Here is a 15,136-nt window from a genome sequence, read left to right on the forward strand (position 1 = left end):
AGATGTGCCTTCCTTTAAGCCAAAAAGCTTTTTGTAAGTTACTTGATCAAAACTGTACTGACTGGGAGATTTTTGGTAGGATGAGCTAGAGAATAGTACTTTCTAGTAAGAGAACCTGACTCATTGCTGCCCCTGCCATGCTGCTTTATTTCTGCATGCTTCTTGGATTGTGCTTTCTTGGGCTCCTGTTTTCCTCCTCCTCTACATTTGTGAAGATCCCAGGAGAGAAATGCTGAAGGCTTGAGTTCCTCTAATGCATATAAAGAAATAAAAGGCTGTAGCCCAGAGATTGAGTAATACCATCTAAAGAATATGTAGCATTTCTCTTGTAGTTTTGTGCCTTTCTGAAGAAAGTTTCTGCATAAATACAGAGATTTTGAAAAAAAAATCTAAGCACTATGCACCTTTCTTTTAATTCTTCCAGCTTTATTTCCAATGGCTTTTGGCTTTTTCATGTGCAGTGATTGCTCATAGCAATAACCCCTAAAAGAAAAGGCAGCATAAAGCTGCTGAAAGTGTAACAGATGCTTGTAATATCACTGCCCTCTCTACAGGGACCTGTGTAAACTGATTCCTTGCTACACTCAGCATGTTAACATCCAGGAGCAGAATGCTGTTTGTGGAATTTATAATGGAACCAGGGATTCCAAAAATTGATCCACAGGGTCTTATAACTACAGGAGCTCCAAACTATATGTTATCCATCTGCCTTGACTTTGCTGGTTTTCAAATACATCTCTGCATTTACAGTCTATTTGGAATAATTTTCACTTGGTACATCCTTACAAAGAGACTGTGGAGAAGAATGATTATCTGCCAAGCACTGATGTGTTTGGGAATATTCAGCACAAGCTTTTGAGTGTTATTTAAATGAATGACTTATTTTGTCACCCTTGAAATATGCATCATCACTTTGGCAACCTCTGTGTGGTGCAAGGTGTGCAGTGCAATGAGATGCACAAATGAACAAGAGGCAGGCAGCAGGGCACACATGAGGAATGAGAAAAGGAAGTCATTTAGGAAAGCCTGGAGTAAAATCAGGAGGGGCAAAAAAAAAAAATCTCTCTCACGTGGCTGAGGTGGGAAAATGGGGTTGGTTTCATTTTCTTCTGTCTTGGCAGATGTCTGGGACTGCTTGCCAAGGCTTAGAGGGAAAATGTGCATGTAAAATGCAAAAGTTCATGAAAAAACATAAACTCATCCTTTCCAGTGTTCAGTTCTTTTATGACATTATTTTATCTTCTCTGACTCCCTGTTGTTTTCCACTGATTTCTCAATCCTTTCTATGAATAAAATGTACCAACCCCATACTCCCACCAGCCCTCTGCCAGGCTCTGTAACTGCAATTATTTTGCTGCCCCAAAAGCTTCTTCTTCCCCGTGAGCTCTTTGGTTATAAAAGATGATTTTCAGTCACAGAATCTCAATCCCTATATTCCTGCCATCCCTGTTCCCCACCTGCAGACATCAATGAGCACTTGCTGACTTATTTCCAGAACATTGCCTCCAACACCCAGCTCTGCTCTAAGCCCCAACATTTTCTTTGCCTGTGGCTTCTACCTATTTGAGGAGGTACATAACAAATACATTTCCCTCAGCAATGGAATAGCATTTTTTATCTTCCTGATCAAAAATATTATTATTTCAGTAAAAAAAAAAAAGCCCCTCAAACCTATTTTCTTGCATTTGGGTTTTACTTATTCTTTTTTTTTTTCCAGAGTGGTACCTTTAGATCATGATTAAATAGATGAAATTAAACGCTTTTCAAAGTAATTCTTTGGTTTAAATGGTCTTATTGAAAAGTAAGATATGCCTGCAATAGTGTGCAACTCAGAATTAATGTTTTCAAGAATAACTAAAAATGCTAGTTTGCTTGTCAATGAATTATTATTGAAAAATTTAAATGTTATAAACTTTTGCTGTCCGGTAACTTTGCAGAATTCCAACACCTGTGCATATCTGTACAACACCTTTTTTTTTTGCTTTTTTTTTTCTCTTTTAGTTTTTTTTTTTTCCTTGCCTAGCCTAAATCTGCATAGTTTCCCATAGAATCACAAAATGGTTTGAATTTGTAGAGTCTTTAAAGATGACCCAGTTCCACCCCCTGCCTGTCCTTGAACTCTGCCAGGGATGGGGCAGCCATAGCTTTTCTGGACAACCTGTGCAGGGTCTCACCCTCCACACAGGGAAGAATTTCTTCTTAACAGCTAAGCTAAACTTGCTCACTTTTTTTTTTTTTTTTTTTTTTTAACCCTAAGTACTTTCATGGAAATCCTGGTCTTTGATGAAAATGGCAGTATGTGAACAGAACACCTTATTCCTATTTCTGTCAGCATCCCTTTTTGTAGGTAGCTGTCCTGCAATCAGTATATAAATACAGGTAAAGCAGTTCAATTTTTTAGTGTCAGAAAGGTGTTACATGTCATTTTCTTGGAATCAATGATGTATATAAAAAGCATCCAACCCCATAAGCCTTTGAAGCTGGGACATCTACTGTGTACTCGCTCCTGTTGATATGAAGAGCAGTAGTGGTGCCACCATCTCCTATATTCACTTGTTAATTGGCTGTTTATCTCATCCCCATGAGAAGTCCTAACTCATCATCATGAATTCTTCAACCACTCTGAACACATTAAATCAACCTGCAAATACCTGGACTTCCTCCCCTGCACCTCCTCATCCTACAGAACCACAGAATCCAGCATAGTTTTTGTTTGGTTCTTTTTTCCTTTCCTGATAGATTTCAGATATTGTCCATACTTTAGATATTGTCCATAGAGTTTAGCTGCTTATCAGGCACACTCTAAGGTTCTCCATTACCTCAGTTGTTACAAGATCACTAGGCTGTCTCACATTGCTTTAACCAACTCATGTTATTTAGCTTTAAGCACATATATTCCACTATCCCACTGGTTTAGGAATGCTTCTTGTCTTCTGAATCCCCCACCCCTTTTTTTAATTAAAAAAAGGAATGTTTTGAGGCACTATAGGTGGGATCCATATTTGAGAACCTCTATGACAGCATCACTAGTTTTGTGAATACTGCATTATTTTTCACACTATACCAGAAAAACAGAGTTGCTATACTACCTCAATTATTCACACATCTAAAATCTTCTCCAAATCGTTGTTAACAAAAATATGTTAATGGGTAAGAGCAGCTTTTCATTTGAATAATGACTTAATGCTTCTGCAAATTTCAGATGGTGGAATAAGCCCTTTCTTTAAAAGTTTACAATTTCCCTGGAGTTCTTGGAGTACCTCTACTCAAGGGAGAAAAAAAGGCAAATGGGAGACTTCAAACCTCAGCACCTGATGGGGACCTGCTGTGGTTTACAAATCTGTTTAGGGAGATGAAACATTCAATCCTCTGCTGTCTTTTGTTCAGAAGACTGACATTGATGGGAGAGAGGAAAAGGCCCAGTGGTGTTTGATTTAGTGTAGATCAGGTTTGTTTTTCCTGCCTCTCCAGGTGGAGATGATCCTTGGCAGGTGCTCACTTCAGATGTTCGAGATCACTGAGGAAAGAAGCACCTCTACATTCTTTTGATATCAGTTTAAGAGAGGCAACAGATCTGAGTGAAAATGAATTCTGTGAAGGCCACTGGTGTCAATTGTTCAACTTGGAAATTAGTTATGGGATTCAGTGCTAGCTGTCATGCCTCCTTCATTCTCTACTTAAGGCCATTCCTCCTACAAGAGGTTTTGTTGTCTTACTTCATTTTTCAGTGGTAGGAAGATGTAAAAGCCATTTGCTAGATAGTCAGTAAATCCCAAAATACCCTGCTGCCCTATTTTCTATTGATTTCCCAAACTTTGCACACTGGACATCAAAATGGCTTTGATCCAGCTAAAAAATCAGTATCACTCCAGTCAAAAGAGAAAAATAGTGGGCAACAGCATTAAACCAGTCATGAGAGGTCTCTGTTAGATGTGGTTCAACAGCCAGCCCCCAGGCTCTTCTCATGCTCCTCAGGGAAGCTCCCAGCTCAAACAGGCATTCTAGTTCAAATCACTGTCCTATTTTAGGATGAAATGCAAAGGCAATACCATGCTCCCCACACCTCATTTCTGAAATAATTTAGACTTGAACACATTTGTGAACTACTTAACAGAAGTTTTGAGCATGGCAGGGGAGGTGAGAAGGTGGTTTGAGGCCGGAGTGTGTCAGTGCAGCATCCCAGTCTGTCCTTCTGCACTGAGGGGCACAGGGGGGCTCTGTCCGTGGTGCTTGTGAGACAGAGCTTGCAGTGAAAACTGCAGACAGCTCTGAATCAGCTGCTAAAAAATCAGCTTCCACTAGGTGGAAGGCTCTTCTTTCTGTTTGCTCCTCATCTCTTCCCTCACCTCACCGAGTCTGGGACCTCAAAGCCGCTGAGCTTTGATGGCACTCCCATGTCACCTGGAAAAGCACTTGCATTGCATCAACAATTCGCTCTGCAAGGACCATCCGCTCCGTCTGGTTTTCTAAAGGTGTACCTAGCACGTCTGTCTGAAAAACCCAAACCATTAATTATTGGCTCCAAATGATATATATGTTGAAGCTGAAAGCAAGAAAAGTATCATGCTTTTCTCAATAATGATTTGTTTCTCCTATGTGAATTCCTCAAAGTATCTATGTGTTTCTATCCCTTTCACTGTAGAAGAAGAATCTAATACCGTTTGTCTTGCTAGAGAGGAAAATCATATGTGTTGTATATGCAATTGCAAAGGTGCTGATAGAAGAATGTGTAAATAGATATGTTTGTTTTTGCTGCCATCAGCCTTTGTGCAATAAAACATGCAATCCTGCAATAGTTGTGCTGTTACAAAAGAACTTGTTTCATTGGAGTGGAAGGGTTTTCCTGTTAGTGGAATAAGGTTTAGTTTAACCATCTTAATCAAACTGAAAAAAATTAAGTCAAGTAAGCATGACACTGATATAGAAATAAAAAACCACATTAATAAAATCCAGTTTGAGTTCTCTATATATATATCTTCTGGGATACTGGTGTAAACTTGGACTCCTAATTAAATACATCATTTTGAAAAGCCAAACACATTATTCCATAATAGTGTACAGAGAAGTTTCAGTGTAATAGATAGAAGTCAACAGAAGCCATATGGAAAATGAATGAGATTGTTCTCACTTTGTTGCCCATTATCATCTTGTTCAAGTTCCATATGGTGACTGAGCTCTCTTTACATAACTCTTATGTGTAGGCAACTATGTTATTGGAGCTGTTAAACAATTAATAAAAATCTACAGCCATATGTGCTGATTCTACTGTTTGCTCTCGTATTTGCATTGGAAACTGATCTGGGAAATTTTGTTCTCTGTTCTGTTCTGATACTAATCATGTCCTTTCTTTTCTTTTTTTTCACACAATATTCATCTCCTAATTGCAAGAACCAATCATCTCATTACCCATCTATAACGACTCTAATAATTATTATCCCATATCCCACATCACACATCCTGCACAGCCACTGTGTTCATTGAGATGATCAGCTGAGTTGGCACTGAGGTCTTCCAGGAACAATTCTGTGGTCCTCAGAGCCATCTCTGCCCTGATCTGAATGAGACCAGGGCCTTCCTCTTCCAAATTTCTAGAGAATCTCCTTTTACAAACTGAGGCCACTGCCACAGTACAGGGTTCACATAAAGCCACCTCTGAACAAGCTGTTTACTCAGACATACAAATAAATGCAGAGGGGATGAGGTGCAAAGGGGAGAGTTTGATGCTGCCTGAAGATTGTAGAAGTGCATTGGTCCAGCAAAAAATCTGGGCCTGCCTCCCTACCCCTCCCATTTGTGCTATTGCTCTGAGAAATTAAATGTCATTCTCAGCAAGGATCTCACCATGGTCTTCTCCATGTGAAAGCATGCAGCCTGGAGTCTCATATTATTTGGCAGCTAATTAAGGAAGTGGCCAAGTCCATGGAAAAAAATCTCTTTCAAGACCAAACTAATGCTAGAGAAAACCCCCCCTCTGAGTTCTGTAGGATGAACTTTAACACTTTATTTAGCCATGAACTTCACATCTACATTTTGTTTTGAGGTGGCAGTTGGCTGCAACTGAAGATAAGCAAAATGGTTTTGTTTTAAATTAATGAGATTTAGTCTAAGTCCATTCACTGGACATGTTCATGAGGAGGAAAGAAGAACAAGCATTCTTCAGTTGCTCTTTTTAAGTTGCAAAATGTTAATACAATAAAAATGAAAGCATAAAGAGATGCATTTAAATAGAAAAGGTCTATGCAAAGCAAGACCAGGGCATTCAGGTTGCATACATAAAATCTCAAAGGTGTGATTGTAAGGGAATCTGGGAACCAGGCGATGTGTAGTTTTGCAGAAGAAACCTGAAATAAAAACCACACATCTGGCTTTTTGGGCCTGAGAGGTTAGCCTAAAATAAACCACAGCCATGCTGGGCCTTAATTTCAGGTCAGACCTAGTGGCCACAGTGGCCAAAGAAACTGAAAAGTGTAGAAATTTTGTGTGGGACTTGTATGTAGTGAGAAAATGGACTGATCCAAACAGCTACAGGGTCTTTATCTGACCTCATTAGTACACAAAGCTTTGCAACAAACGCTGAAGGAAAACTAATTAAAGATGTGGAAATAGATGAAAACCTAGTTAAAATGCAGCAGTACTTCCACAAAGATAGAATATCCCAGACTAAGCCAGTATGATAAAGGCTGATAAATCATTCTCTTAGACAATGTAAATACAGTAGATGAAATCTATCTGGACTTCAGTAAAACATTTGAGAGGTTGCCATGCGAGAAAATATTAATTAAGATGGAGAGATGTGGATGAATGTAAGAAATGAAAAGTGAGGACAATAGCTTGTGCTGAAAGGAAGAGTCTTGGTGGAAGCAGGTTACTAATGTGGTTCCATAGGGAACAGTCTCAGAACTAATCTTGGTTAAAATTTTATTAGTGACCTTGGCAAAAAATATGTGTGAGCTAATGAAATTTGCTGACAACATAAACTTAAGACCTGCTGTTACAACAGAAAAGGGTTGGAATGCCTCATGCAAAGAACTGGGTGAGTCTGCAGAAAGAGAAGCTACATGAAATTTAATAGAAGAAATGCAAAGTAAGGTCTATAAATGCACGATTGTTACAGTGGGGGTTGCTCATTGCAGACATATAAATGACACAAACTCTTAGAAATCCACATGATAGCAATGGTTTAGTGTGGAGTCTTGCTTATGTAAGGGTTTGAAACACCTTGGTTTAAACCACTGATTGGTCTGGCTTTAACACCACCCAGCATAGGAATGTGCTCCCTGATAAAACTATCCCTTGGCTCCTTTAAAAGGAAAAAAGCCCAGAAGTTTCTCTCCTCAATTAGCAAAGAAGACACCTCATAAGACCTGGGGGACTTCACCTCAAACTTAAGAATAGCCAATTGGACAGAAGCCAAAAAGTCCCACCTGAGCAATTAACTAGAAAAAGGAGAGAACGAAGGAACCAATCACTTTTGTGAGGTGTTTTACCAGGGGCAAGAACTGCTGGCACCTAGCTCGGTTTTTCTCTGTAAAGAGTTTTGTTATTTTGCCTTTTATTAAAACTTTTCTGTTTCCAACACTACCACAGAAGCCATCCTGCTGATTTTATGCCTTCTAAGGCAGCTGAGCTATCTTGGGTGTGAAATAGATCTCCAAGAGATTATGAGACCTGGCCCAAGGAAACCACATACCAGCCCAGCTCTTTGAGCAGTTAGGATGGAGCTTAGGATGGAGTTAGGACAGAGCTGCTTCTGCAGCTTAGCATGGAGGGTGATTGGGTGAAGTCCCTGTTTAGGTCTGAATGAATCCTATCATTGTTCACCCAGGGACTGTTTATGGAGCCTGTTTATGGCTGGGCTTCTTATTTATAGCTGAATTAATTGCCCAGCCACAGACCAGCTGTGACAAAGAATAATGTGCATGCTGACAATCCAGTGGATTGGATGCTCCATCTTGAAATGCTCCATGGTATCTTTTAACACATGGCTAGGAAGAACTAGAGACGATTCAGAATATAAATTTAATGAGTCCGTTCTTAATTTTAAGAAGGCATTGAATTATTATGAAAGAATGTATTACCTGCTGTACAAGAAATAGGCAAGACTGAAGTGTTTTTGTTCACAGACTACATCTCTTTCCTGTTACTGTTCAGTACTTAAATCTGTCACATGAGGCAGAAGAAAAGCACAAAATTATTATGTTTGCTGTATACATAATCTTTCGTGTGTTTACACATGCTAAATCTATAGAATAATTAAAGCAATGAGGAAAGTCAGGAGTTTAATGTGATTCTTTATCTCAATTTTACGCTCTGTTTTGATCAATGTTGCTAATGAAAGTCTGTAATGTCAGGTGAACTTCCACTTTTAGAAGCTGTCCCAGACTGTGAAAGCCACTTGCTTGTGAAATCCCACCTGCAGAGTGGCCTCCAGTTCTGGGCTCCCAGCGCAGGGAGGACACGGAGCTGCTGGAGTGGGTCTGGAGGAGGCACCAAGGGGTGCAGCACCTCTGCCATGAGCAAGGACTGAGGGAATTAGGTTTGTTCAGCCTGGAGAAGAGAAGTTTTGGGATGACCTAATTGTAGCCTTCCAGTACCTGAAGGAGGCAACAAGAAAGAGAGAGATTTATTTAGAAGGGTCTGGAGTGGCAGGACAAGGGGAGAACGTGTTAAACCTGAGAGAGAGTAGGTTTAGATTGGATGTTAAAAGTTCTTTCCTGTGAGGGTGGGGAGGCCCTGGCACAGGTTGCCCAGAGAAGCTGTGCCCCATCCCTGGAAGTGTTCAAGTGTTGGACTGGGTTTGGAGCAACGTGGGATATGGAAGGTGTCCCTGCCCATGGCAGGGGGTGGGACAAGTTGAGCTTTAATGTCCTTCCCAACCCAAGCCATTCAGGGGGCTGGGGTTCTGTGAAATGTAAAATAGTTTTTGAATTTTTCTTTGGCTGTAATTTCAAAGCATCTATAAAAATCTAGTGGGGGATGTGATTTGAAGTATCAAGATTCTGAGGAAGGGATGTACTGATGTGAATAGAGGGGAGAATTGAGGTGGACAGCATTAGGGAAGGATTTGCTTTTAGGGTTGCAGTTAAGGCAGCTGTTGTTGATGCTGGATTATATGGCTGGTATTGAAGACACAAACTTGTTTGGGCCCTCCTGGGCTCCTTGACACCAGCAGAAGAATCACTGAGTTATCTGAAACCCTCAATGGGCCCTGTGCATTGAACTCTTGTAGTAAAACACTTCCATGCCTTACAGCATGGCATTTCCTGCACAGTAAATTATCATAGCAGAACAAAATATCCAGCTTGCAAATATTTCATCTTAATACTTGTGAGTTAATGGAGAAATAATTGGTTTGGGCAAACCAACTGCTAGCTGGGTCTGCAGTGCACTGGTTAAGAAACAGTCTAGTGGAAATGAAGAAATAGTGGGATGGTTAAAGTTGATTTTGAATTGGGATTTGTGCCTAAACATGGGCTATATGATCACCATATAGAATGGCTTTGGAACTCTGGGACTTTACAAAACTGTTCTGTTTGGTGCAGCTCAGAGGTGAAAGGGATGATGGTAAGCCTGGGTATTTTGACAAGAGCTAGAAACCTTGACCTGTGTTGCATAAATATAAGAAGAACAGGAATTTATTTTAAAAGACCTAATTTATTCCACCCAGAGGAATCCCCAGTGAATAATTATGCAATTAAAAGAACCCTTTTTAACACAATGCACCAACCCTTTGTCCAGTAACTTGTCAGAGGAATTTAATTAAAACCCACAATCTTAAAAATGTACTTTTCTGCAGCTGAAAGTATGTAATCCCTGGAGATGGAAGCTAGTTAAACAGGAGTTCAGGCCAATGTAATTCTGCCACATTAGTGTGTACTGCAGCACTAATTTGGAGAGCAAGCTCCATAGATGACTGATCATTAGTGTTTATTATGATTACATTATAGTAATTTTTGTTTAGTCAGTGACCAGTTATGCTGAATCCAAAAAATGGTGCAGTGTATTTATTGCAACCACTTATCCAGGTAATTTTGTCCCAATGATAGAGCAAGCTTACATAAGGCTTTCTGTCAGCTGGTTATGCATTAGGAACTTTTTTTTTTTACCTCTTGTGTTTGTTCTGTGCCAGATGAACAAGTGTATGTGATAAGAAAATATCTGTACTGTTTCAGACAACAAAAAATATTTCCAAAACCTCTTTGCTAGTAATGGCTAGAAGTAGTCCCTTTGCTTTAGTGTTTTCAGAACTAGGAATGGCTGATACATGCAGGTATTTATTTATATGAAGTAGGGAAATACTCTTTATTTCACTGTGACATGCTTAATTCTTTCTCATGAATAGATATTTGACTCCTTCCAGCAGAGGAGGTATGGCAGGGTGTGTGAGGAAGAGATTTTGTTGTCAGTGAAATGACAGTTTCCAGTAGAGGAAAAATGGTGATGGAGAGTTGAGGTTTAAGGTTTCCTCACCTGCTCCAGCTCTGCAGCTGTGACCACAAGCATTATAAAGGTGCAATGTACTCTGAGGTTGGATGTGTGATATAACTGTGGAAAGATGTTTAATCAGGTGAGTGTCATCATGGCAACCTGCAAACTGACAGAGGGCAGGAGTAGATGGGATATGAGGAAGAAATTAGGTTAGATATTGGTGAGAAATTCTTCTCTCTGAGGGTGGTGAGGCTCTTGCAAACAGGAGCTGTGGCTGCCCCATCCCTGGAAGTGTCCAAGGCCAGGGCTTGGAGCAAACTGGTCTAGTGGAGGGTGTCCCCTGCCCATGGCAGGGGGTGGGATGAGATGATTTTTAAGATCCCTTCCAACCCTCACCAGTCTGTGATTCTGTGATCCTGGAATAAACACTGAAAAGACTCAACTGCATGAACTTGGGCTTCCAAGTGTAGGACAGTAGATACCATCACTGAGCAAACACTGCTCACCTGTTTTCCCAGTTGAAATGGCATGGATGAGCCCAGTGCAAAATTGCTTTCAGAGAAACCAGCACAGTTTGATCAGTGTAGAATTTGGTAGGCTAGAGTACAGATGCTCTTGTCAAGGAGACAATCTTCCTCTCATTCTGATTTTCAAGGCTGTGTCTCAATTCATTGAGGAATTAACTTTCCTGTGTGCTCCTTTTCTGATCATTCTATGAAAAGAGGTTAAAAAACTCCTAAACTAATGTGATATAGAAAGAATAAAGTATTTGGATTGAATATGAATTCAATCCAAATTGACATAAGAATGCCAATTGACGTATGAATTTAGTGTCTACGTTTCTCTCTTACATTTTAACATAATGTTTTTTCATGTTGGCCCTAAAACCAGGAAACTTCTTGTATTATTTCTGGGACAGAACAGTGATACTACATAGCACAGTGTTATTTTGCATGGAGAACTGGCAGTTTTAACAATTATGAATTTTTTACTGGTTTTATTAATTCTGAAAGAACAGAGGTGTCAATATAACATGTAAGAACGCAAACAGTGTTACATTTTATGCACACCATAAATGCTAAATGGTTGCAGGAATATTTCTAAATATTTTTCTCCCCTGAGCTGTGGCAATTCTTTTGTCTCTGTTAAGTACCTGGTTATTGTTTCCTAGCAACATGTATGGGGGAAAATTCCTTGAGAGAAGGGGAAAGGAAGAATCATAAACCCCAACAGTAAAATTGCGTTGAACTTTTCAAAGTAATAATCCTTTGGTTTCAAACATCAACTTACCAACCTGTGTGGCATCAGCATTCAAATTCTTTGGGATTTTTTTTCAAGTTGTCAAATTATTTCAGCAGAGAGAGGCCCAAAGAACCAGAGCCCTGTGTGTGCTCTTGCTGTCAGTCTCAGTAGCTATTTGCTGATTTTCACCAATTCATTGCCAGCAAAGAATGGCAGATCAGTAAAGAATATGAAAAGAAACTATGCCAAATAGCTGAAACCAACTCATAATGAGAAATTCAGATTTGGGGCTTGGTAGACATTGTGTAGGAAATGCACTGAGGAAAAATACTGTTTAGGGCAGACAACCTAGGGACAAGGAGAATGTTTGTTTTCAAAACATTTTTCACAAGTACATTATGCATTCAGCTCATGTGTTGCTGTGTTTATAGATTCCATAGCAAATTTCCTGCAGTATTATAAATAATAAAATAATCTCCTGAAAGCCCTTTGCCTGGTTTTGTATCTGATACCCCTTAGCAGATTCTGGCTTTACACAAAATTCTTGTCCTATCAAAATGTAAATTGTGGGCTGATGTTACAGTGGTGAGCTGTGTCAAGGCGTTTAAAAGTAACAGAGAATATCAGTGAAAGGCAAGAAAAAAAGGGAAAAAAATGAAGAGAAAGCACACTATTTACATTTGATGAAGAGCATATCTGACAGCTGAGTGCACAAAAAGAATTGGCATTAACAACGCCTGTGCCTGACAAATGCTGCAGGAATCTCTTGCCTCTGGAGTCTCTGTGGATGGGAGTTCATTAGCAGGCAGCTCTGTGTGTGCCTGCCCTGCTCCTGCTGAAGCAATAATCCTTTAGGGATGTCAGTGAGTAACAACCTTGCCTCAGGAGGAATACAGTCTGTGATATTTTGTAAAATACTTCCAAATTTCTCTTTTTAATTAAGGGCTTGTAGTTTGGGTCTTCTTTTTTTTTCCTTCAATTACCTTTCTGGTAGGGTGGGGTTGGGGAAGGCACTAAATCACTTTACTAGAGCAGTGAAATGTGGCATGGAACACTGTAAAGGAGATGATGTTGTGTCTCAGGAACAGAGAATGCTGCAGTCAACAGGAAATCAGTGTCTGAGGGTGCTACACTGAGTTTGCCTCCTAACTGGAAACTTTCTAATTGTTGCTCCAAGGGAGCAATAAGCTGAAAACCAGGCAGATGCCTTCTTCTGCACTTCCCTTGTTCTTTGATTCCATGTAAATAATTTCCAGCTGCATAGCAACTTTTTGTGTTAAACATTTGTAAATGTTTCAACACTATCAGAGTTGCTCTCTCTTGTGCAGTAACTTGGCTGTTCAGAAGCCAGATGTTTTCAGCAAGTTTCAGAGGAAACCTGATTTTAGATTTTTAAATCTGCTCTCTCTAGACTGAGCCACTACTTCTAGCTATAGCATTAGCAGTTATGAAAGAGAAATTGTGTTTTGTCCCATGCTATGTATTGAAGGATTGGATTTAATTTTTTTCCCTTCAAGCAGGGGCTGAAGGAGATGGTTTTTTTCCTTGTATTATAAATTGTTGTATATAGGTAAAGCCTTACAAAATAAGGGCCTTGTTACCAGTGTAAAATCATGGCTCAGGCCTGTCACTGTTCATCTTGACTTTGAAAAGCTTTCTTTTCTCTTGGTAAAGGTGCATACCAGAGCAATGACTACAACCACGTGTGAATGTTTTTTATTTACTTTCCAGGAGCTGGGGGGTGGCATGTTTGAGTGGATGGCCATAAAGGCAGAAACTCTGCTCTAATGAGTGCTTGGTGCTGTGGCTTGTTTTATCTTTCCTGTGTGTTCCCAAGACTTTTAGACTTTCCCATAGTAGAAACATATAAATATTGCAATTTGTGTAATAAAGATGGGTCCTGCTGCAAGAAGCAGTGGTCTCTGTTTGGTTTTTTTGCCAAGCTGCCCCAATTAAATTCATTGAGACCTTCATTACTCACATTATCTGACAAGCATTCTAGTGGCAATGATATAGCCTAATTTTTATGACTTATGATTGCATTTATGGTTTAAATTCAACAGACTGGAAAGGCCTGGTGTAAATAGGAATGTAAAGCCCATTTCCTTGTAAGAGTTTTTGGAAATGATTGGATGAAGTCCATGAAGCTCAGATATATTGGACATTGGTTTTGTTTTTTCTGAAAGTACAAATTCACAGGTTCTTGAAAACTTCTCGAAGTCCTTAAATTCCTTAAAAAATGTAAACATTTTGTTTAGGAAAAAATGTAATGAGAAAATGTTCAGGTAAGATAGAAAAAGTCAGATTTCCTTATTTTATCCTTACTTCCTTATTTTGTGGCTTGGCTTCATAAACACTTTTAAACTTTGTTTATTCAAAGCAGATATTTATGCACCATTTATTCCTGGCCATCACAGGGGCAGAAAAGTAGATAATGCACCAAGTACTTATGAGCAAACTATCTCACTTACTAAATCATCTACAATACCTGCTACAGATTAGTTGCTAAAAAAAAATACATTATCACACCAGTTGCTAACTGTCAGTCTTAGAAAGATCTAAATATCAATATCTATCAATAACAAAAAATTAAGTACTCATTGGAACATCAATCACTATTCATTTTTAATAGCAATACAAATCTGACCTAGAATTGCTTTTTTAAAAAGAATATTATTACTCAGTGGAAAATGGAATTTTTTTTTTTTTTTTTACTTAATGGCACCCTCCCCTGTATGTATGGACTTTGAGTTTCCTGTAAGTGGAGCTGATTAATTTCAACAAGGAATAAGTAAGATTGTTACAAAATAATTGGCAAGTTTATGAAAATTGTCTAAATGGTAGAACCTGCAGCAAGAAGGCAAACTGCCCGGACTTTTTTTGGTCCAAAATAATTTCCCAGTTTGAGTGATTTGAAGGATCAATACAAAATCTGATGTCTTGGCAGAGGAGAACATGCTTGAACCACCCAGCCATGAATTTACCTGTTTTGTTTTTATTTAACATGTTCTGATAATACCAAACTGATGTTAACCAAGGGGGTAAACTAAATTCAAAGGAGGGGTCAAATAGCTCCATTTCTTTCTCGCCTCCACACCTGAGTCTGGGTTTTTAATGTAAGGGAAGGATGCATTTGGAAGTACTCATTTTGCTTTTTGGAGCAAATGCTTGGGGAAACAGATCCTCTAAATCCTGTTTTTTGGTCCTGATTATAATTTTGAGTGTGTTCTTTAGTACTCTGTTTGCAAAGCACAGAGCCTTGACAAAAAAGCAGCAATTATAAACAGCAACAGCTGTTTTTTTTAGTTTTTCATATGTTAATGCTCTCTTTAAATTTTTGTGAAGCTCTTTTATGTGAAATATGAGGTATAGAATGTTTCCTGTAATAAAGCTTAGAATTGCTATAGAGAAGTGACCTGGAGTGAGGGTACAGAGTGTATATATCAACATCTACATTGAGAAAAAA

Source organism: Agelaius phoeniceus, chromosome 5 (genome assembly GCF_051311805.1).
Source record: "Agelaius phoeniceus isolate bAgePho1 chromosome 5, bAgePho1.hap1, whole genome shotgun sequence".
Taxonomy (NCBI): Eukaryota; Metazoa; Chordata; class Aves; order Passeriformes; family Icteridae; genus Agelaius; species Agelaius phoeniceus.